Source organism: Somniosus microcephalus, unplaced genomic scaffold (assembly GCF_052327205.1).
Source record: "Somniosus microcephalus isolate GS21.2 unplaced genomic scaffold, FLI_Smic_1.0 unresolved_chr9, whole genome shotgun sequence".
Classification (NCBI taxonomy): domain Eukaryota; kingdom Metazoa; phylum Chordata; class Chondrichthyes; order Squaliformes; family Somniosidae; genus Somniosus; species Somniosus microcephalus.
The window spans coordinates 6,061,270-6,083,462 of record NW_028225187.1 but is presented as its reverse complement, the minus strand read 5'-3'; the positions used below and the strand labels follow the sequence as shown (position 1 = coordinate 6,083,462).

At 45.5% G+C, this 22,193-nt stretch overlaps 12 non-coding genes across 12 annotated transcripts; 6 read left to right on the top strand and 6 right to left on the bottom strand.

The window, feature by feature from the left end:
* The first annotated feature begins 3,450 nt into the window (after positions 1–3,450).
* Positions 3,451–3,524, top strand: trnan-guu (transfer RNA asparagine (anticodon GUU)). The gene has a single exon. It is a non-coding gene; the product is annotated as a tRNA-Asn (tRNA).
* Positions 3,525–5,253: 1,729 nt separating this feature from the next.
* Positions 5,254–5,335, bottom strand: trnas-aga (transfer RNA serine (anticodon AGA)). The gene has a single exon. It is a non-coding gene; the product is annotated as a tRNA-Ser (tRNA).
* Positions 5,336–5,463: 128 nt separating this feature from the next.
* Positions 5,464–5,537, top strand: trnan-guu (transfer RNA asparagine (anticodon GUU)). Its single transcript has one exon. It is a non-coding gene; the product is annotated as a tRNA-Asn (tRNA).
* Positions 5,538–7,238: 1,701 nt separating this feature from the next.
* trnas-aga (transfer RNA serine (anticodon AGA)) lies at positions 7,239–7,320 on the bottom strand. The gene has a single exon. It is a non-coding gene; the product is annotated as a tRNA-Ser (tRNA).
* A 3,893-nt stretch (positions 7,321–11,213) lies between these two features.
* trnas-aga (transfer RNA serine (anticodon AGA)) lies at positions 11,214–11,295 on the bottom strand. The gene has a single exon. It is a non-coding gene; the product is annotated as a tRNA-Ser (tRNA).
* A 128-nt stretch (positions 11,296–11,423) lies between these two features.
* Positions 11,424–11,497, top strand: trnan-guu (transfer RNA asparagine (anticodon GUU)). The gene has a single exon. It is a non-coding gene; the product is annotated as a tRNA-Asn (tRNA).
* Positions 11,498–13,200: 1,703 nt separating this feature from the next.
* trnas-gga (transfer RNA serine (anticodon GGA)) lies at positions 13,201–13,282 on the bottom strand. Its single transcript has one exon. It is a non-coding gene; the product is annotated as a tRNA-Ser (tRNA).
* A 128-nt stretch (positions 13,283–13,410) lies between these two features.
* Positions 13,411–13,484, top strand: trnan-guu (transfer RNA asparagine (anticodon GUU)). Its single transcript has one exon. It is a non-coding gene; the product is annotated as a tRNA-Asn (tRNA).
* A 5,670-nt stretch (positions 13,485–19,154) lies between these two features.
* On the bottom strand, positions 19,155–19,236 carry trnas-aga (transfer RNA serine (anticodon AGA)). Its single transcript has one exon. It is a non-coding gene; the product is annotated as a tRNA-Ser (tRNA).
* Positions 19,237–19,364: 128 nt separating this feature from the next.
* trnan-guu (transfer RNA asparagine (anticodon GUU)) lies at positions 19,365–19,438 on the top strand. The gene has a single exon. It is a non-coding gene; the product is annotated as a tRNA-Asn (tRNA).
* Positions 19,439–21,141: 1,703 nt separating this feature from the next.
* trnaf-aaa (transfer RNA phenylalanine (anticodon AAA)) lies at positions 21,142–21,223 on the bottom strand. The gene has a single exon. It is a non-coding gene; the product is annotated as a tRNA-Phe (tRNA).
* Positions 21,224–21,351: 128 nt separating this feature from the next.
* Positions 21,352–21,425, top strand: trnan-guu (transfer RNA asparagine (anticodon GUU)). Its single transcript has one exon. It is a non-coding gene; the product is annotated as a tRNA-Asn (tRNA).
* The last annotated feature ends 768 nt before the right edge of the window (positions 21,426–22,193 follow it).

The window sequence follows — 22,193 nt, the reverse complement described above, 5'->3', positions numbered from 1 at the left end:
AGGAAGAACAGATAAATTCTTTCAGGGCTTGACTGGGCGTATTCTGAGAGGTTGTTTACACTGGCTGTGGAGCCCGAACTAGGGGTCAAAGTTTCAGAATAAGGGGCCGGCCATTTTCAGATTGAGATGAGGAGAAATTGCTTTATTGTAAGGGTTGTGTATCTTTGGAGTTTTCTAAAGCAGAGGGCTGCGGCGGTTCAGTCGTTGAGTACATTCCTAACTGAGATGGATATGTACATTACGGAAATCAAGGTATATGGGGCTTGGTCGGTAATTTTCAGTTGAGGTAGAGGATCAGCCATGATCTTATTGAATGGCGGAGCAGGATCCTGCTCCTATTTCTTATGATCTAATGTACCGATCTTGGCCAGCGGTGTTGAGAACTGTGGCTCGTCTGCCTTAGTTCATTAAATAAGCATCGCAGTAGGAAGCAGCATCAACTGGAAGATGGCTGCGCGGAAGACGTGAATTTTATTCAATGGGTTGCAAAATATAATATTTTTGACGATTAAAATTGCTTTCATGGTTCCAAGAGAATTAAATAACGTAGTATTCTCCTCTGGCTTAGGCGTCTCGTAATGTCGTGATGTAATAATGGGGTGAAGTGCTTGTTATACTTCCTGCTTGAAACGTTGTTTGATTGTAGCTTTGAATCTCGGCAGATTAACAAATTAACTAAAAGCTTATCATTTGGGACGACGTCCTCGGTGCCGTAGTCGGCAGGATTTGAACCGACGCGGGTAAACCTCAATGGATTTCTAGTCCATCGCCTTAACCACTCGGCCACGACTGCCCTGACGGTGGTTTGGACCCACGCAGCTTCTCATTTGCTTCGAAATCGGTGCCTCTGCTGTGAACACTCTGGCACATAATCACTTGAGTTCATGTGGAATAATTCCAATTGCAAACATGTTCGTGTCTGTCTCTGTGGCGCAATGGGCCAGCGTGTTCGGCTGTGAACTGAAAGGTTGGTAGTTCGAGCTCACCCAGCGACGTGAGTAACTTTTAATTTTTGCAAACTCATCTATTGTTTAAAAATGGAGTCTTTGATTCCGTGAAATGAACAGTGGTGAGCATACTGCTGCTGCCTTCCTGTTTCCAAAGGGAACATATATAAATTCTTTCATGGCTTGACTGGGCGGATTCTGAGAGGTTGTTTACCCTGGCTGTGGAGCCCGAACTAGAGGTCAAAGTTTCAGAATAAGGGGCCGGCCATTTAAGATTGAGATGAGGAGAAATTGCTTCATTGTAAGGGTTGTGTATCTTTGGAGTTTTCTAAAGCAGAGGGCTGTGGTGGTTCAGTCGTTGAGTACATTCCTAACTGAGATGGATATGTACATTACGGAAATCAAGGTATATGGGGCTAGGTCGGTAATTTTCAGTTGAGGTAGAGGATCAGCCATGATCTTATTGAATGGCGGAGCATGATCGAGGGCCGCATGGCCAAATCCTGCTCCTATTTCTTATGATCTAATGTAGCGATTTAGGCCGGCGGTGTTGAGAACTGTGGCTCGTCTGCCTTAGTTCATTATATAAGCATCGCAGTAGGAAGCAGCATCAACTGGAAGATGGCTGCGCGGAAGACGGGCATTTTCTTCAATGGGTTCCGTGAAATGAACAGTGGTGAGCATACTGCTGCTGCCTTCCTGTTTCCAATGGGAACAATCGCTTCATCGATCAGTCTTCTGCCAGGCAGCATGGATATTCTACATCCCTTATACCAATACTCCAAGTGCAGCGTTCTTGCATTAAAATCCAGCAGGAAAATCGGCCACAGTGGATAATCCATTCTGAAAACCCTTTTCTACACTTTCCTCAGGTTTACACATACATGGATTAGAATGGAAAGCTTGCAACTATTACAATTGCCAGAGAACTGCAGCTTCCTTGCATCGCCCTGCATCCTGATCACATGACAACAACCAACCAATCACATAGAGCGGCGCGAGAACACCCCCATTGAATGTGTCCAATCAGGGCCTGAGGATTGAACTGCTCTGTCACATGCAGTTCCAGTAAGTTGGAGGACTCAGCTGTGACCGGATGACTTGTTGCTGTCGCTAGCGCCGCGGCCGAGAAGCGAGCAGCCCCTGCAATCTCTTGTTTTCAGCCAAATGCTAGAGGTATGAATTTCTAATGACAAAATCTTTGACGCTAACTGATTTGGTTGCTGTATTTGAATGCGGTTTAGTGCCTCGCACGGGCCTTGTGATTTTCTTTTTGCGTGCGGTTTGCAGTGTGTGATCGCTTAACATTTTGCGACTGAAATTAAATGCAATATCTGATTCAAATTGTTGCTTCATATGGCGTTCGGTCAAATTGAGGAAATTCGACACTACGAACGGGATTCAAATCGCCTTTTCTCTTGTGTGCTGCTTTTGTCCCTTTGTATGGCCGCGTGCCTCAGGGAATGTGGTTGGAGAATAAATCTTTGGCTGCATTGTTTTTCCTGCTGGTTGTACATCCAGCTAAACATAGTTTTCTGTGGTGAAATGAATTCAGCAGACGCTACGAAGGAAGAACATATAAATTCTTTCATGGCTTGACTGGGCGGATTCTGAGAGGTTGTTTACCCTGGCTGTGGAGCCCGAACTAGGGGTCAAAGTTTCAGAATAAGGGGCCGGCCATTTAAGATTGAGATGAGGAGAAATTGCTTCATTGTAAGGGTTGTGTATCTTTGGAGTTTTCTAACGCAGAGGGCTGTGGTGGTTCAGTTTCTAACTGAGATGGATATGTACATTACGGAAATCAAGGTATATGGGGCAAGGTCGGTAACTTTCAGTTGAGGTAGAGGATCAGCCATGATCTTATTGAATGGCGGAGCATGATCGAGGGCCGCATGGCCAAATCCTGCTCCTATTTCTTATGATCTAATGTAGCGATTTAGGCCGGCGGTGTTGAGAACTGTGGCTCGTCTGCCTTAGTTCATTAAATAAGCATCGCAGTAGGAAGCAGCATCAACTGGAAGATGGCTGCGCGGAAGACGTGCATTTTCTTCAATGGGTTGCAAAATAAAATATTTTCGACGGTTAAAATTGCTTTGACGGTTCCAAGAGCGTTAAATAACGTAGTATTCTCCTTTGGCTTAGGCCTCTCGTAATGTCATAATGGGGTGAAGTGCTTGTTATACTTTCTGCTTGAAACTTTGTTTGATTGTCGCTTTGAATCTCGGCAGAGGAACCGAAAGGCAGCAGTTCAAATTAAGTAAAAAGCGATCATTTGGGACGACGTCCTCGGTGCCGTAGTCGGCAGGATTCGAACCTGCGCGGGGAAACCCCAATGGATTTCTAATCCATCGCCTTAACCACTCGGGCACGACTACCCTGACAGTAGTTTGCACCCACGCAGCTTCTCATTTGCTTCGAAATCGGTGCCTCTGCTGTGAACACTCTGGCACATAATCACATGGGTTCATGTGGAATAATTCCAATTGCAAACATTTTCGTGTCTGTCTCTGTGGCGCAATGGGCCAGCGCGTTCGGCTGTTAACTGAAAGGTTGGTGGTTCGAGCCCACCCAGAGACGTGAGTAACTTTTAATTTTTGCTAACTCATCTATTGTTTAAAAATGGAGTCTTTGATTCCGTGAAATGAACAGTGGTGAGCATACTGCTGCTGCCTTCCTGTTTCCAATGGGGACAATCGCTTCATCGATCAGTCTTCTGCCAGGCAGCATGGATATTCTACATCCCTTATACCAATACTCCAAGTGCAGCGTTCTTGCATTAAAATCCAGCAGGAAAATCGGCCACAGTGGATAATCCATTCTGAAAACCCTTTTCTACACTTTCCTCAGGTTTACACATACATGGATTAGAATGGAAAGCTTGCAACTATTACAATTGCCAGAGAACTGCAGCTTCCTTGCATCGCTCTGCACCCTGATCACATGACAACAACCAACCAATCACATAGAGCGGCGCGAGAACACCCCCATTGAATGTGTCCAATCAGGGCCTGAGGATTGAACTGCTCTGTCACATGCAGTTCCAGTACGTTGGAGGACTCAGCTGTGAGCGGATGACTTGTTGCTGTCGCTAGCGCCGCGGCCGGGAAGCGAGCAGCCCCTGCAATCTCTTGTTTTCAGCCAAATGCTAGATGTATGAATTTCTAATGACAAAATCTTTGACGCTAACTGATTTGGTAGCTGTATTTGAATGCGGTTTAGTGGCTCGCACGGGCCTTGTGATTTTCTTTTTGCGTACGGTTTGCAGTGTGTGATCGCTTTACAATTTGCGACTGAAATTAAATGCAATATCTGATTCAAATTGTTGCTTCATATGGCGTTCGGTCAAATTGAGGAAATTCGACACTACGAACGGCATTCAAATCGCCTTTTCTCTTGTGTGCTGCTTTTGTCCCTTTGTATGGCCACGTGCCTCAGGGAATGTGGTTGGAGAATAAACCTTTGGCTGCATTGGTTTTCCTGCTGGTTGTCCATCCAGCTAAACATAGTTTTCTGTGGTGAAATCAATTCAGCAGACGCTACGAAGGAAGAACATATAAATTCTTTCATGGCTTGACTGGGCGGATTCTGAAATGTTGTTTACCCTGGATGTGGAGCCCGAACTAGGGGTCAAACTTTCAGAATAAGGGGCCGGCCATTTAAGATTGAGATGAGGAGAAATTGCTTCATTGTAAGGGTTGTGTATCTTTGGAGTTTTCTAACGCAGAGGGATGTGGTGGTTCAGTCGTTGAGTACATTCCTAACTGAGATGGATATGTACATTACGGAAATCAAGGTATATGGGGCTAGGTCGGTAATTTTCAGTTGAGGTAGAGGATCAGCCATGATCTTATTGAATGGCGGAGCATGATCGAGGGCCGCATGGCCAAATCATGATCGAGGGCCGCATGGCCAAATCCTGCTCCTATTTCTTATGATCTAATGCACCGATTTAGGCCGGCGGTGTTGAGAACTGTGGCTCGTCTGCCTTAGTTCATTAAATAAGCATCGCAGTAGGAAGCAGCATCAACTGGAAGATGGCTGCGCGGAAGACGTGCGTTTTCTTCAATGGGTTGCAAAATAAAATATTTTCGACGGTTAAAATTGCTTTGACGGTTTCAAGAGCGTTAAATAACGTAGTATTCTCCTTTGGCTTAGGCCTCTCGTAATGTCATAATGGGGTGAAGTGCTTGTTATACTTTCTGCTTGAAACTTTGTTTGATTGTAGCTTTGAATCTCGGCAGAGGAACCGAAAGGCAGCAGTTCAAATTAAGTAAAAAGCAATCATTTGGGACGACGTCCTCGGTGCCGTAGTCGGCAGGATTCGAACCTGCGCGAGAAAACCCCAATGGATTTCTAGTCCATCGCCTTAACCACTCGGCCACGACTACCCTGACAGTGGTTTGGACCCACGCAGCTTCTCATTTGCTTCGAAATCGGTGCCTCTGCTGTGAACACTCTGGCACATAATCACATGGGTTCATGTGGAATAATTCCAATTGCAAACATTTTCGTGTCTGTCTCTGTGGCGCAATGGGCCAGCGCGTTCGGCTGTTAACTGAAAGGTTGGTGGTTCGAGCCCACCCAGAGACGTGAGTAACTTTTAATTTTTGCAAACTCATCTATTGTTTAAAAATGGAGTCTTTGATTCCGTGAAATGAACAGTGGTGAGCATACTGCTGCTGCCTTCCTGTTTCCAATGGGAACAATCGCTTCATCGATCAGTCTTCTGCCAGGCAGCATGGATATTCTACATCCCTTATACCAATACTCCAAGTGCAGCGTTCTTGCATTAAAATCCAGCAGGAAAATCGGCCACAGTGGATAATCCATTCTGAAAACCCTTTTCTACACTTTCCTCAGGTTTACACATACATGGATTAGAATGGAAAGCTTGCAACTATTACAATTGCCAGAGAACTGCAGCTTCCTTGCATCGCCCTGCACCCTGATCACATGACAACAACCAACCAATCACATAGAGCGGCGCGAGAACACCCCCATTGAATGTGTCCAATCAGGGCCTGAGGATTGAACTGCTCTGTCACATGCAGTTCCAGTAAGTTGGAGGACTCAGCTGTGACCGGATGACTTGTTGCTGACGCTAGCGCCGCGGCCGAGAAGCGAGCAGCCCCTGCAATCTCTTGTTTTCAGCCAAATGCTAGAGGTATGAATTTCTAATGACAAAATCTTTGACGCTAACTGATTTGGTTGCTGTATTTGAATGCGGTTTAGTGCCTCGCACGGGCCTTGTGATTTTCTTTTTGCGTGCGGCTTGCAGTGTCTGATCGCTTAACATTTTGCGACTGAAATTAAATGCAATATCTGATTCAAATTGTTGCTTCATATGGCGTTCGGTCAAATTGAGGAAATTCGACACTATGAACGGCATTCAAATCGCCTTTTCTCTTGTGTGCTGCTTTTGTCCCTTTGTATGGCCGCGTGCCTCAGGGAATGTGGTTGGAGAATAAACCTTTGGCTGCATTGTTTTTCCTGCTGGTTGTCCATCCAGCTAAACATAGTTTTCTGTGGTGAATTCAATTCAGCAGACGCTACGAAGGAAGAACATATAAATTCTTTCATGGCTTGACTGGGCGGATTCTGAGAGGTTGTTTACCCTGGATGTGGAGCCCGAACTAGGGGTCAAACTTTCAGAATAAGGGGCCGGTCATTTAAGATTGAGATGAGGAGAAATTGCTTCATTGTAAGGGTTGTGTATCTTTGGAGTTTTCTAACGCAGAGGGCTGTGATGGTTCAGTCGTTGAGTACATTCCTAACTGAGATGGATATGTACATTACGGAAATCAAGGTATATGGGGCTAGGTCGGTAATTTTCAGTTGAGGTAGAGGATCAGCCATGATCTTATTGAATGGCGGAGCATGATCGAGGGCCGCATGGCCAAATCCTGCTCCTATTTCTTATGATCTAATGCACCGATTTAGGCCGGCGGTGTTGAGAACTGTGGCTCGTCTGCCTTAGTTCATTAAATAAGCATCGCAGTAGGAAGCAGCATCAACTGGAAGATGGCTGCGCGGAAGACGTGCATTTTCTTCAATGGGTTGCAAAATAAAATATTTTCGCGGGTAAAATTGTTTGACGGTTTCAAGAGCGTTAAATAACGTAGTATTCTCCTTTGGCTTAGGCCTCTCGCAATATCATAATGGGGTGAAGTGCTTGTTACACTTTCTGCTTGAAACTTTGTTTGATTGCAGCTTTGAATCTCGGCAGAGGAACCGAAAGGCAGCAGTTCAAATTAAGTAAAAAGCGATCATTTGGGACGACGTCCTCGGTGCCATAGTCGGCAGGATTCGAACCTGCGCGGGGAAACCCCAATGGATTTCTAGTCCATCGCCTTAACCACTCGGCCACGACTACCCTGACAGTGGTTTGGACCCACGCAGCTTCTCATTTGCTTCGAAATCGGTGCCTCTGCTGTGAACACTCTGGCACATAATCACATGGGTTCATGTGGAATAATTCCAATTGCAAACATTTTCATGTCTGTCTCTGTGGCGCAATGGGCCAGCACGTTCGGCTGTTAATTGAAAGGTTGGTGGTTCGAGCCCACCCAGAGATGTGAGTAACTTTTAATTTTTGCAAACTCATCTATTGTTTAAAAATGGAGTCTTTGATTCCGTGAAATGAACAGTGGTGAGCTTACTGCTGCTGCCTTCCTGTTTCCAATGGGAACAATCGCTTCATCGATCAGTCTTCTGCCAGGCAGCATGGATATTCTACATCCCTTATACCAATACTCCAAGTGCAGCGTTCTTGCATTAAAATCCAGCAGGAAAATCGGCCACAGTGGATAATCCATTCGGAAAACCCTTTTCTACACTTTCCTCAGGTTTACACAGACATGGATTAGAATGGAAAGCTTGCAACTATTACAATTGCCAGAGAACTGCAGCTTCCTTGCATCGCCCTGCACCCTGATCACATGACAACAACCAACCAATCACATAGAGCGGCGCGAGAACACCCCCATTGAATGTGTCCAATCAGGGCCTGAGGATTGAACTGCTCTGTCACATGCAGTTCCAGGAAGTTGGAGGACTCAGCTGTGACCGGATGACTTGTTGCTGTCGCTAGCGCCGCGGCCGAGAAGCGAGCAGCCCCTGCAATCTCTTGTTTTCAGCCAAATGCTAGAGGTATGAATTTCTAATGACAAAATCTTTGACGCTAACTGATTTGGTTGCTGTATTTGAATGCGGTTTAGTGCCTCGCACGGGCCTTGTGATTTTCTTTTTGCGTGCGGTTTGCAGTGTGTGATCGCTTAACATTTTGCGACTGAAATTAAATGCAATATCTGATTCAAATTGTTGCTTCATATGGCGTTCGGTCAAATTGAGGAAATTCGACATTACGAACGGGATTCAAATCGCCTTTTCTCTTGTGTGCTGCTTTTGTCCCTTTGTATGGCCGCGTGCCTCAGGGAATGTGGTTGGAGAATAAATCTTTGGCTGCATTGTTTTTCCTGCTGGTTGTCCATCCAGCTAAACATAGTTTTCTGTGGTGAAATGAATTCAGCAGACGCTACGAAGGAAGAACACATAAATTCTTTCATGGCTTGACTGGGCGGATTCTGAGAGGTTGTTTACCCTGGCTGTGGAGCCCGAACTAGGGGTCAAAGTTTCAGAATAAGGGGCCGGCCATTTAAGATTGAGATGAGGAGAAATTGCTTCATTGTAAGGGTTGTGTATCTTTGGAGTTTTCTAACGCAGAGGGCTGTGGTGGTTCAGTCGTTGAGTACATTCCTAACTGAGATGGATATGTACATTACGGAAATCAAGGTATATGGGGCAAGGTCGGTAACTTTCAGTTGAGGTAGAGGATCAGCCATGATCTTATTGAATGGCGGAGCATGATCGAGGGACGCATGGCCAAATCCTGCTCCTATTTCTTATGATCTAATGCAGCGATTTAGGCCGGCGGTGTTGAGAACTGTGGCTCGTCTGCCTTAGTTCATTAAAAAAGCATCGCAGTAGGAAGCAGCATCAACTGGAAGATGGCTGCGCGGAAGACGTGCATTTTCTTCAATGGGTTGCAAAATAAAATATTTTCGACGGTTAAAATTGCTTTGACGGTTTCAAGAGCGTTAAATAACGTAGTATTCTCCTTTGGCTTAGGCCTCTCGTAATGTCATAATGGGGTGAAGTGCTTGTTATACTTTCTGCTTGAAACTTTGTTTGATTGCAGCTTTGAATCTAGGCAGAGGAACCGAAAGGCAGCAGTTCAAATTAAGTAAAAAGCGATCATTTGGGATGACGTCCTCGGTGCCGTAGTCGGCAGGATTCGAACCTGCGCGGGGAAACCCCAATGGATTTCTAGTCCATCGACCTTAGCCACTCGGCCACGACTACCCTGACAGTGGTTTGGCCCCACGCAGCTTCTCATTTGCTTCGAAATCGGTGCCTCTGCTGTGAACACTCTGGCACATAATCACATGGGTTCATGTGGAATAATTGCAATTGCAAACATTTTCGTGTCTGTCTCTGTGGCGCAATTGGCCAGCACGTTTGGCTGTTAACTGAAAGGTTGGTGGTTCGAGCCCATCCAGAGACGTGAGTAACTTTTAATTTTTGCAAACTCATCTATTGTTTAAAAATGGAGTCTTTGATTCCGTGAAATGAACAGTGGTGAGCATACTGCTGCTGCCTTCCTGTTTCCAATGGGAACAATCGCTTCATCGATCAGTCTTCTGCCAGGCAACATGGATATTCTACATCCCTTATACCAATACTCCAAGTGCAGCGTTCTTGCATTAAAATCCAGCAGGAAAATCGGCCACAGTGGATAATCCATTCTGAAAACCCTTTTATACACTTTCCTCAGGTTTACACATACATGGATTAGAATGGAAAGCTTGCAACTATTACAATTGCCAGAGAACTGCAGCTTCCTTGCATCGCCCTGCACCCTGATCACATGACAACAACCAACCAATCACATAGAGCGGCGCGAGAACACCCCCATTGAATGTGTCCAATCAGGGCCTGAGGATTGAACTGCTCTGTCACATGCAGTTCCAGTAAGTTGGAGGACTCAGCTGTGACCGGATGACTTGTTGCTGTCGCTAGCGCCGCGGCCGAGAAGCGAGCAGCCCCTGCAATCTCTTGTTTTCAGCCAAATGCTAGAGGTATGAATTTCTAATGACAAAATCTTTGACGCTAACTGATTTGGTTGCTGTATTTGAATGCGGTTTAGTGCCTCGCACGGGCCTTGTGATTTTCTTTTTGCGTGCGGTTTGCAGTGTGTGATCGCTTAACATTTTGCGACTGAAATTAAATGCAATATCTGATTCAAATTGTTGCTTCATATGGCGTTCGTTCAAATTGAGGAAATTCGACACTACGAACGGGATTCAAATCGCCTTTTCTCTTGTGTGCTACTTTTGTCCCTTTGTATGGCCGCGTGCCTCAGGGAATGTGGTTGGAGAATAAATCTTTGGCTGCATTGTTTTTCCTGCTGGTTGTCCATCCAGCTAAACATCGTTTTCTGTGGTGAAATGAATTCAGCAGACGCTACGAAGGAAGAACATATAAATTCTTTCATGTCTTGACTGGGCGGATTCTGAGAGGTTGTTTACCCTGGCTGTGGAGCCCGAACTAGGGGTCAAAGTTTCAGAATAAGGGGCCGGCCATTTAAGATTGAGATGAGGAGAAATTGCTTCATTGTAAGGGTTGTGTATCTTTGGAGTTTTCTAACGCAGAGGGCTGTGGTGGTTCAGTCGTTGAGTACATTCCTAACTGAGATGGATATGTACATTACGGAAATCAAGGTATATGGGGCAAGGTCGGTAACTTTCAGTTGAGGTAGAGGATCAGCCATGATCTTATTGAATGGCGGAGCATGATCGAGGGCCGCATGGCCAAATCCTGCTCCTATTTCTTATGATCTAATGTAGCGATTTAGGCCGGCGGTGTTGAGAACTGTGGCTCGTCTGCCTTAGTTCATTAAATAAGCATCGCAGTAGGAAGCAGCATCAACTGGAAGATGGCTGCGCGGAAGACGTGCATTTTCTTCAATGGGTTGCAAAATAAAATATTTCCGACGGTTAAAATTGCTTTGACGGTTCCAAGAGCGTTAAATAACGTAGTATTCTCCTTTGGATTTGGCCTCTCGTAATGTCATAATGGGGTGAAGTGCTTGTTATACTTTCTGCTTGAAACTTTGTTTGATTGTCGCTTTGAATCTCGGCAGAGGAACCGAAAGGCAGCAGTTCAAATTAAGTAAAAAGCGATCATTTGGGACGACGTCCTCGGTGCCGTAGTCGGCAGGATTCGAACCTGCGCGGTGAAACCCCAATGGATTTCTAGTCCATCGCCTTAACCACTCGGCCACGACTACCCTGACAGTGGTTTGGACCCACGCAGCTTCTCATTTGCTTCGAAATCGGTGCCTCTGCTGTGAACACTCTGGCACATAATCACATGGGTTCATGTGGAATAATTCCAATTGCAAACATTTTTGTGTCTGTCTCTGTGGCGCAATGGGCCAGCGCATTCGGCTGTTAACTGAAAGGTTGGTGGTTCGAGCCCACCCAGAGACGTGAGTAACTTTTAATTTTTGCAAACTCATCTATTGTTTAAAAATGGAGTCTTTGATTCCGTGAAATGAACAGTGCTGAGCATACTGCTGCTGCCTTCCTGTTTCCAATGGGAACAATCGCTTCATCGATCAGACTTCTGCCAGGCAGCATGGATATTCTACATCCCTTATACCAATACTCCAAGTGCAGCGTTCTTGCATTAAAATCCAGCAGGAAAATCGGCCACAGTGGATAATCCATTCTGAAAACCCTTTTCTACACTTTCCTCAGGTTTACACATACATGGATTAGAATGGAAAGCTTGCAACTATTACAATTGCCAGAGAACTGCAGCTTCCTTGCATCGCTCTGCACCCTGATCACATGACAACAACCAACCAATCACATAGAGCGGCGCGAGAACACCCCCATTGAATGTGTCTAATCAGGGCCTGAGGATTGAACTGCTCTGTCACATGCAGTTCCAGGAAGTTGGAGGACTCAGCTGTGAGCGGATGACTTGTTGCTGTCGCTCGCGCCGCGGTCGAGAAGCGAGCAGCCCCTGCAATCTCTTGTTTTCAGCCAAATGTTAGAGGTATGAATTTCTAATGACAAAATCTTTAACGCTAACTGATTTGGTTGCTGTATTTGAATGCGGTTTAGTGCCTCGCACGGGCCTTGTGATTTTCTTTTTGCGTACGGTTTGCAGTGTGTGATCGCTTAACATTTTGCGACTGAAATTAAATGCAATATCTGATTCAAATTGTTGCTTCATATGGCGTTCGGTCAAATTGAGCAAATTCGACACTACGAACGGGATTCAAATCGCCTTTTCTCTTGTGTGCTGCTTTTGTCCCTTTGTATGGCCGCGTGCCTCAGGGAATGTGGTTGGAGAATAAATCTTTGGCTGCATTGTTTTTCCTGCTGGTTGTCCATCCAGCTAAACATAGTTTTCTGTGGTGAAATCAATTCAGCAGACGCTACGAAGGAAGAACATATAAATTCTTTCATGGCTTGACTGGGCGGATTCTGAGAGGTTGTTTACCCTGGATGTGGAGCCCGAACTAGGGGTCAAACTTTCAGAATAAGGGGCCGGCCATTTAAGATTGAGATGAGGAGAAATTGCTTCATTGTAAGGGTTGTGTATCTTTGGAGTTTTCTAACGCAGAGGGCTGTGATGGTTCAGTCGTTGAGTACATTCCTAACTGAGATGGATATGTACATTACGGAAATCAAGGTATATGGGGCTAAGTCGGTAATTTTCAGTTGAGGTAGAGGATCAGCCATGATCTTATTGAATGGCGGAGCATGATCGAGGGCCGCATGGCCAAATCCTGCTCCTATTTCTTATGATCTAATGCACCGATTTAGGCCGGCGGTGTTGAGAACTGTGGCTCGTCTGCCTTAGTTCATTCAATAAGCATCGCAGTAGGAAGCAGCATCAACTGGAAGATGGCTGCGCGGAAGACGTGCGTTTTCTTCAATGGGTTGCAAAATAAAATATTTTCGACGGTTAAAATTGCTTTGACGGTTTCAAGAGCGTTAAATAACGTAGTATTCTCCTTTGGCTTAGGCCTCTGGTAATGTCATAATGGGGTGAAGTGCTTGTTATACTTTCTGCTTGAAACTTTGTTTGATTGTAGCTTTGAATCTCGGCAGAGGAACCGAAAGGCAGCAGTTCAAATTAAGTAAAAAGCGATCATTTGGGACGACGTCCTCGGTGCTGTAGTCGGCAGGATTCAAACCTTCGCGGGGAAACCCCAATGGATTTCCAGTCCATCGCCTTAACCACTCGGCCACGACTACCCTGACAGTGGTTTGGACCCACGCAGCTTCTCATTTGCTTCGAAATCGGTGCCTCTGCTGTGAACACTCTGGCACATAATCACATGGGTTCATGTGGAATAATTCCAATTGCAAACATTTTCGTGTCTGTCTCTGTGGCGCAATGGGCCAGCGCGTTCGGCTGTTAACTGAAAGGTTGGTGGTTCGAGCCCACCCAGAGACGTGAGTAACTTTTAATTTTTGCAAACTCATCTATTGTTTAAAAATGGAGTCTTTGATTCCGTGAAATGAACAGTGGTGAGCATACTGCTGCTGCCTTCCTGTTTCCAATGGGAACAATCGCTTCATCGATCAGTCTTCTGCCAGGCAGCATGGATATTCTACATCCCTTATACCAATACTCCAAGTGCAGCGTTCTTGCATTAAAATCCAGCAGGAAAATCGGCCACAGTGGATAATCCATTCTGAAAACCCTTTTCTACACTTTCCTCAGATTTACACAGACATGGATTAGAATGGAAAGCTTGCAACTATTACAATTGCCAGAGAACTGCAGCTTCCTTGCATCGCCCTGCACCCTGATCACATGACAACAACCAACCAATCACATAGAGTGGCGCGAGAACACCCCCATTGAATGTGTCCAATCAGGGCCTGAGGATTGAACTGCTCTGTCACATGCAGTTCCAGGAAGTTGGAGGACTCAGCTGTGACCGGATGACTTGTTGCTGTCGCTAGCGCCGCGGCCGAGAAGCGAGCAGCCCCTGCAATCTCTTGTTTTCAGCCAAATGCTAGAGGTATGAATTTTTAATGACAAAATCTTTGACGCTAACTGATTTGGTTGCTGTATTTGAATGCAGTTTAGTGCCTCGCACGGGCCTTGTGATTTTCTTTTTGCGTGCGGTTTGCAGTGTGTGATTGCTTAACATTTTGCGACTGAAATTAAATGCAATATCTGATTCAAATTGTTGCTTCATATGGCGTTCGGTCAAATTGAGGAAATTCGACACTACGAACGGGATTCAAATCGCCTTTTCTCTTGTGTGCTGCTTTTGTCCCTTTGTATGGCCGCGTGCCTCAGGGAATGTGGTTGGAGAATAAATCTTTGGCTGCATTGTTTTTCCTGCTGGTTGTCCATCCAGCTAAACATAGTTTTCTGTGGTGAAATGAATTCAGCAGACGCTACGAAGGAAGAACATATAAATTCTTTCATGGCTTGACTGGGCGGATTCTGAGAGGTTGTTTACCCTGGCTGTGGAGCCCGAACTAGGGGTCAAAGTTTCAGAATAAGGGGCCGGCCATTTAAGATTGAGATGAGGAGAAATTGCTTCATTGTAAGGGTTGTGTATCTTTGGAGTTTTCTAACGCAGAGGGCTGTGGTGGTTCAGTCGTTGAGTACATTCCTAACTGAGATGGATATGTACATTACGGAAATCAAGGTATATGGGGCAAGGTCGGTAACTTTCAGTTGAGGTAGAGGATCAGCCATGATCTTATTGAATGGCGGAGCATGATCGAGGGCCGCATGGCCAAATCCTGCTCCTATTTCTTATGATCTAATGCAGCGATTTAGGCCGGCGGTGTTGAGAACTGTGGCTCGTCTGCCTTAGTTCATTAAAAAAGCATCGCAGTAGGAAGCAGCATCAACTGGAAGATGGCTGCGCGGAAGACGTGCATTTTCTTCAATGGGTTGCAAAATAAAATATTTTCGACGGTTAAAATTGCTTTGACGGTTTCAAGAGCGTTAAATAACGTAGTATTCTCCTTTGGCTTAGGCCTCTCGTAATGTCATAATGGGGTGAAGTGCTTGTTATACTTTCTGCTTGAAACTTTGTTTGATTGCAGCTTTGAATCTCGGCAGAGGAACCGAAATGCAGCAGTTCAAATTAAGTAAAAAGCGATCATTTGGGACGACGTCCTCGGTGCCGTAGTCGGCAGGATTCGAGCCTGCGCGGGGAAACCCCAATGGATTTCTAGTTCATCGAACTTAGCCACTCGGCCACGACTACCCTGACAGTGGTTTGGACCCACGCAGCTTCTCATTTGCTTCGAAATCGGTGCCTCTGCTGTGAACACTCTGGCACATAATCACATGGGTTCATGTGGAATAATTGCAATTGCAAACATTTTCGTGTCTGTCTCTGTGGCGCAATTGGCCAGCACGTTCGGCTGTTAACTGAAAGGTTGGTGATTCGAGCCCACCCAGAGACGTGAGTAACTTTTAATTTTTGCAAACTCATCTATTGTTTAAAAATGGAGTCTTTGATTCCGTGAAATGAACAGTGGTGAGCATACTGCTGCTGCCTTCCTGTTTCCAATGGGAACAATCGCTTCATCGATCAGTCTTCTGCCAGGCAGCATGGATATTCTACATCTCTTACACCAATACTCCAAGTGCAGCGTTCTTGCATTAAAATCCAGCAGGAAAATCGGCCACAGTGGATAATCCATTCTGAAAACCCTTTTCTACACTTTCCTCAGGTTTACACATACATGGATTAGAATGGAAAGCTTGCAACTATTACAATTGCCAGAGAACTGCAGCTTCCTTGCATCGCCCTGCACCCTGATCACATGACAACAACCAACCAATCACATAGAGCGGCGCGAGAACACCCCCATTGAATGTGTCCAATCAGTGCCTGAGGATTGAACTGCTCTGTCACATGCAGTTCCAGTAAGTTGGAGGACTCAGCTGTGACCGGATGACTTGTTGCTGTCGCTAGCGCCGCGGCCGAGAAGCGAGCAGCCCCTGCAATCTCTTGTTTTCAGCCAAATGCTAGAGGTATGAATTTCTAATGACAAAATCTTTAACGCTAACTGATTTGGTTGCTGTATTTGAATGCAGTTTAGTGCCTCGCACGGGCCTTGTGATTTTCTTTTTGCGTGCGGTTTGCAGTGTGTGATCGCTTAACATTTTGCGACTGAAATTAAATGCAATATCTGATTCAAATTGTTGCTTCATATGGCGTTCGGTCAAATTGAGGAAATTCGACACTACGAACGGGATTCAAATCGCCTTTTCTCTTGTGTGCTGCTTTTGTCCCTTTGTATGGCCGCGTGCCTCAGGGAATGTGGTTGGAGAATAAATCTTTGGCTGCATTGTTTTTCCTGCTGGTTGTCCATCCAGCTAAACATAGTTTTCTGTGGTGAAATGAATTCAGCAGACGCTACGAAGGAAGAACATATAAATTCTTTCATGGCTTGACTGGGCGGATTCTGAGAGGTTGTTTACCCTGGCTGTGGAGCCCGAACTAGGGGTCAAAGTTTCAGAATAAGGGGCCGGCCATTTAAGATTGAGATGAGGAGAAATTGCTTCATTGTAAGGGTTGTGTATCTTTGGAGTTTTCTAACGCAGAGGGCTGTGGTGGTTCAGTCGTTGAGTACATTCCTAACTGAGAGGGATATGTACATTACGGAAATCAAGGTATATGGGGCAAGGTCGGTAACTTTCAGTTGAGGTAGAGGATCAGCCATGATCTTATTGAATGGCGGAGCATGATCGAGGGACGCATGGCCAAATCCTGCTCCTATTTCTTATGATCTAATGTAGCGATTTAGGCCGGCGGTGTTGAGAACTGTGGCTCGTCTGCCTTAGTTCATTAAATAAGCATCGCAGTAGGAAGCAGCATCAACTGGAAGATGGCTGCGCGGAAGACGTGCATTTTCTTCAATGGGTTGCAAAATAAAATATTTTCGACGGTTAAAATTGCTTTGACGGTTCCAAGAGCGTTAAATAACGTAGTATTCTCCTTTGGCTTAGGCCTCTCGTAATGTCATAATGGGGTGAAGTGCTTGTTATACTTTCTGCTTGAAACTTTGTTTGATTGTCGCTCTGAATCTCGGCAGAGGAACCGAAAGGCAGCAGTTCAAATTAAGTAAAAAGCGATCATTTGGGACGACGTCCTCGGTGCCGTAGTCGGCAGGAATTCGAACCTGCGCGGGGAAACCCCAATGGATTTCTAGTCCATCGACCTTAGCCACTCGGCCACGACTACTCTGACAGTGGTTTGGACCCACGCAGCTTCTCATTTGCTTCGAAATCGGTGCCTCTGCTGTGAACACTCTGGCACATAATCACATGGGTTCATGTGGAATAATTCCAATTGCAAACATTTTTGTGTCGGTCTCTGTGGCGCAATGGGCCAGCACGTTCGGCTGTTAAATGAAAGGTTGGTGGTTCGAGCCCACCCAGAGACGTGAGTAACTTTTAATTTTTGCAAACTCATCTATTGTTTAAAAATGGAGTCTTTGATTCCGTGAAATGAACAGTGGTGAGCATACTGCTGCTGCCTTCCTGTTTCCAATGGGAACAATCGCTTCATCGATCAGACTTCTGCCAGGCAGCATGGATATTCTACATCCCTTATACCAATACTCCAAGTGCAGCGTTCTTGCATTAAAATCCAGCAGGAAAATCGGCCACAGTGGATAATCCATTCTGAAAACCCTTTTCTACACTTTCCTCAGGTTTACACATACATGGATTAGAATGGAAAGCTTGCAACTATTACAATTGCCAGAGAATTGCAGCTTCCTTGCATCGCCCTGCACCCTGATCACATGACAACAACCAACCAATCACATAGAGCGGCGCGAGAACACCCCCATTGAATGTGTCCAATCAGGGCCTGAGGATTGAACTGCTCTGTCACATGCAGTTCCAGTAAGTTGGAGGACTCAGCTGTGACCGGATGACTTGTTGCTGTCGCTAGCGCCGCGGCCGGGAAGCGAGCAGCCCCTGCAATCTCTTGTTTTCAGCCAAATGCTAGAGGTATGAATTTCTAATGACAAAATCTTTGACGCTAACTGATTTGGTTGCTGTATTTGAATGCGGTTTAGTGCCTCGCACGGGCCTTGTGATTTTCTTTTTGCGTGCGGTTTGCAGTGTGTGATCGCTTAACATTTTGCGACTGAAATTAAATGCAATATCTGATTCAAATTGTTGCTTCATATGGCGTTCGGTCAAATTGAGGAAATTCGACACTACGAACGGGATTCAAATCGCCTTTTCTCTTGTGTGCTGCTTTTGTCCCTTTGTATGGCCGCGTGCCTCAGGGAATGTGGTTGGAGAATAAATCTTTGGCTGCATTGTTTTTCCTGCTGGTTGTCCATCCAGCTAAACATAGTTTTCTGTGGTGAAATGAATTCAGCAGACGCTACGAAGGAAGAACATATAAATTCTTTCATGGCTTGACTGGGCGGATTCTGAGAGGTTGTTTACTCTGGCTGTGGAGCCCGAACTAGGGGTCAAAGTTTCAGAATAAGGGGCCGGCCATTTAAGATTGAGATGAGGAGAAATTGCTTCATTGTAAGGGTTGTGTATCTTTGGAGTTTTCTAAGGCAGAGGGCTGTGGTGGTTCAGTTTCTAACTGAGATATGGATATGGACATTACGGAAATCAAGGTATATGGGGCAAGGTCGGTAACTTTCAGTTGAGGTAGAGGATCAGCCATGATCTTATTGAATGGCGGAGCATGATCGAGGGCCGCATGGCCAAATCCTGCTCCTATTTCTTATGATCTAATGTAGCGATTTAGGCCGGCGGTGTTGAGAACTGTGGCTCGTCTGCCTTAGTTCATTAAATAAGCATCGCAGTAGGAAGCAGCATCAACTGGAAGATGGCTGCGCGGAAGACGTGCATTTTCTTCAATGGGTTGCAAAATAAAATATTTTCGACGGTTAAAATTGCTTTGACGGTTCCAAGAGCGTTAAATAACGTAGTATTCTCCTTTGGCTTAGGCCTCTCGTAATGTCATAATGGGGTGAAGTGCTTGTTATACTTTCTGCTTGAAACTTTGTTTGATTGTAGCTTTGAATCTCGGCAGAGGAACCGAAAGGCAGCAGTTCAAATTAAGTAAAAAGCGATCATTTGGGACGAAGTCCTCGGTGCCGTAGTCGGCAGGATTCGAACCTGCGCGGGGAAACCCCAATGGATTTCTAGTCCATCGCCTTAACCACTCGGCCACGACTACCCTGACAATGGTTTGGACCCACGCAGCTTCTCATTTGCTTCGAAATCGGTGCCTCTGCTGTGAACACTCTGGCACATAATCACATGGGTTCATGTGGAATAATTCCAATTGCAAACATTTTCGTTTCTGTCTCTGTGGCGCAATGGGCCAGCGCGTTCGGCTGTTAACTGAAAGGTTGGTGGTTCGAGCCCACCCAGAGACGTGAGTAACTTTTAATTTTTGCAAACTCATCTATTGTTTAAAAATGGAGTCTTTGATTCCGTGAAATGAACAGTGGTGAGCATACTGCTGCTGCCTTCCTGTTTCCAATGGGAACAATCGCTTCATCGATCAGTCTTCTGCCAGGCAGCATGGATATTCTACATCCCTTATACCAATACTCCAAGTGCAGCGTTCTTGCATTAAAATCCAGCAGGAAAATCGGCCAGAGTGGATAATCCATTCTGAAAACCCTTTTCTACACTTTCCTCAGGTTTACACATACATGGATTAGAATGGAAAGCTTGCAACTATTACAATTGCCAGAGAACTGCAGCTTCCTTGCATCGCCCTGCACCCTGATCACATGACAACAACCAACCAATCACATAGAGCGGCGCGAGAACACCCCCATTGAATGTGTCCAATCAGGGCCTGAGGATTGAACTGCTCTGTCACATGCAGTTCCAGTAAGTTGGAGGACTCAGCTGTGACCGGATGACTTGTTGCTGTCGCTAGCGCCGCGGCCGAGAAGCGAGCAGCCCCTGCAATCTCTTGTTTTCAGCCAAATGCTAGAGGTATGAATTTCTAATGACAAAATCTTTGACGCTAACTGATTTGGTTGCTGTATTTGAATGCGGTTTAGTGCCTCGCACGGGCCTTGTGATTTTCTTTTTGCGTGCGGTTTGCAGTGTGTGATCGCTTAACATTTTGCGACTGAAATTAAATGCAATATCTGATTCAAATTGTTGCTTCATATGGCGTTCGGTCAAATTGAGGAAATTCGACACTACGAACGGCATTCAAATCGCCTTTTCTCTTGTGTGCTGCTTTTGTCACTTTGTATGGCCGCGTGCCTCAGGGAATGTGGTTGGAGAATAAACCTTTGGCTGCATTGTTTTTCCTGCTGTTTGTCCATCCAGCTAAACATAGTTTTCTGTGGTGAAATCAATTCAGCAGACGCTACGAAGGAAGAACATATAAATTCTTTCATGGCTTGACTGGGCGGATTCGGAGAGGTTGTTTACCCTGGATGTGGAGCCCGAACTAGAGGTCAAACTTTCAGAATAAGGGGCCGGCCATTTAAGATTGAGATGAGGAGAAATTGCTTCATTGTAAGGGTTGTGTATCTTTGGAGTTTTCTAACGCAGAGGGATGTGGTGGTTCAGTCGTTGAGTACATTCCTAACTGAGATGGATATGTACATTACGGAAATCAAGGTATATGGGGCAAGGTCGGTAATTTTCAGTTGAGATAGAGGATCAGCCATGATCTTATTGAATGGCGGAGCATGATCGAGGGCCGCATGGCCAAATCCTGCTCCTATTTCTTATGATCTAATGCACCGATTTAGGCCGGCGGTGTTGAGAACTGTGGCTCGTCTGCCTTAGTTCATTAAATAAGCATCGCAGTAGGAAGCAGCATCAACTGGAAGATGGCTGCGCGGAAGACGTGCGTTTTCTTCAATGGGTTGCAAAATAAAATATTTTCGACAGTTAAAATTGCTTTGACGGTTTCAGGAGCGTTAAATAACGTAGTATTCTCCTTTGGCTTAGGCCTCTCGTAATGTCATAATGGGGTGAAGTGCTTGTTATACTTTCTGCTTGAAACTTTGTTTGATTGTAGCTTTGAATCTCGGCAGATGAACCGAAAGGCAGCAGTTCAAATTAAGTAAAAAGCGATCATTTGGGACGACGTCCTCGGTGCCGTAGTCGCCAGGATTCGAACCTGCGCGGGGAAACCCCAATGTATTTTTAGTCCATCGCCTTAACCACTCGGCCACGACTACCCTGACAGTGGTTTGGACCCACGCAGCTTCTCATTTGCTTCGAAATCGGTGCCTCTGCTGTGAACACTCTGGCACATAATCACATGGGTTCATGTGGAATAATTCCAATTGCAAACATTTTCGTGTCTGTCTCTGTGGCGCAATGGGCCAGCGCGTTCGGCTGTTAACTGAAAGGTTGGTGGTTCGAGCCCACCCAGAGACGTGAGTAACTTTTAATTTTTGCAAACTCATCTATTGTTTAAAAATGGAGTCTTTGATTCCGTGAAATGAACAGTGGTGAGCATACTGCTGCTGCCTTCCTGTTTCCAATGGGAACAATCGCTTCATCGATCAGTCTTCTGCCAGGCAGCATGGATATTCTACATCCCTTATACCAATACTCCAAGTGCAGCGTTCTTGCATTAAAATCCAGCAGGAAAATCGGCCACAGTGGATAATCCATTCTGAAAACCCTTTTCTACACTTTCCTCAGGTTTACACATACATGGATTAGAATGGAAAGCTTGCAACTATTACAATTGCCAGAGAACTGCAGCTTCCTTGCATCGCTCTGCACCCTGATCACATGACAACAACCAACCAATCACATAGAGCGGCGCGAGAACACCCCCATTGAATGTGTCCAATCAGGGCCTGAGGATTGAACTGCTCTGTCACATGCAGTTCCAGTACGTTGGAGGACTCAGCTGTGAGCGGATGACTTGTTGCTGTCGCTAGCGCCGCGGCCGGGAAGCGAGCAGCCCCTGCAATCTCTTGTTTTCAGCCAAATGCTAGATGTATGAATTTCTAATGACAAAATCTTTGACGCTAACTGATTTGGTTGCTGTATTTGAATGCGGTTTAGTGCCTCGCACGGGCCTTGTGATTTTCTTTTTGCGTGCGGTTTGCAGTGTGTGATCGCTTAACATTTTGCGACTGAAATTAAATGCAATATCTGATTCAAATTGTTGCTTCATATGGCGTTCGGTCA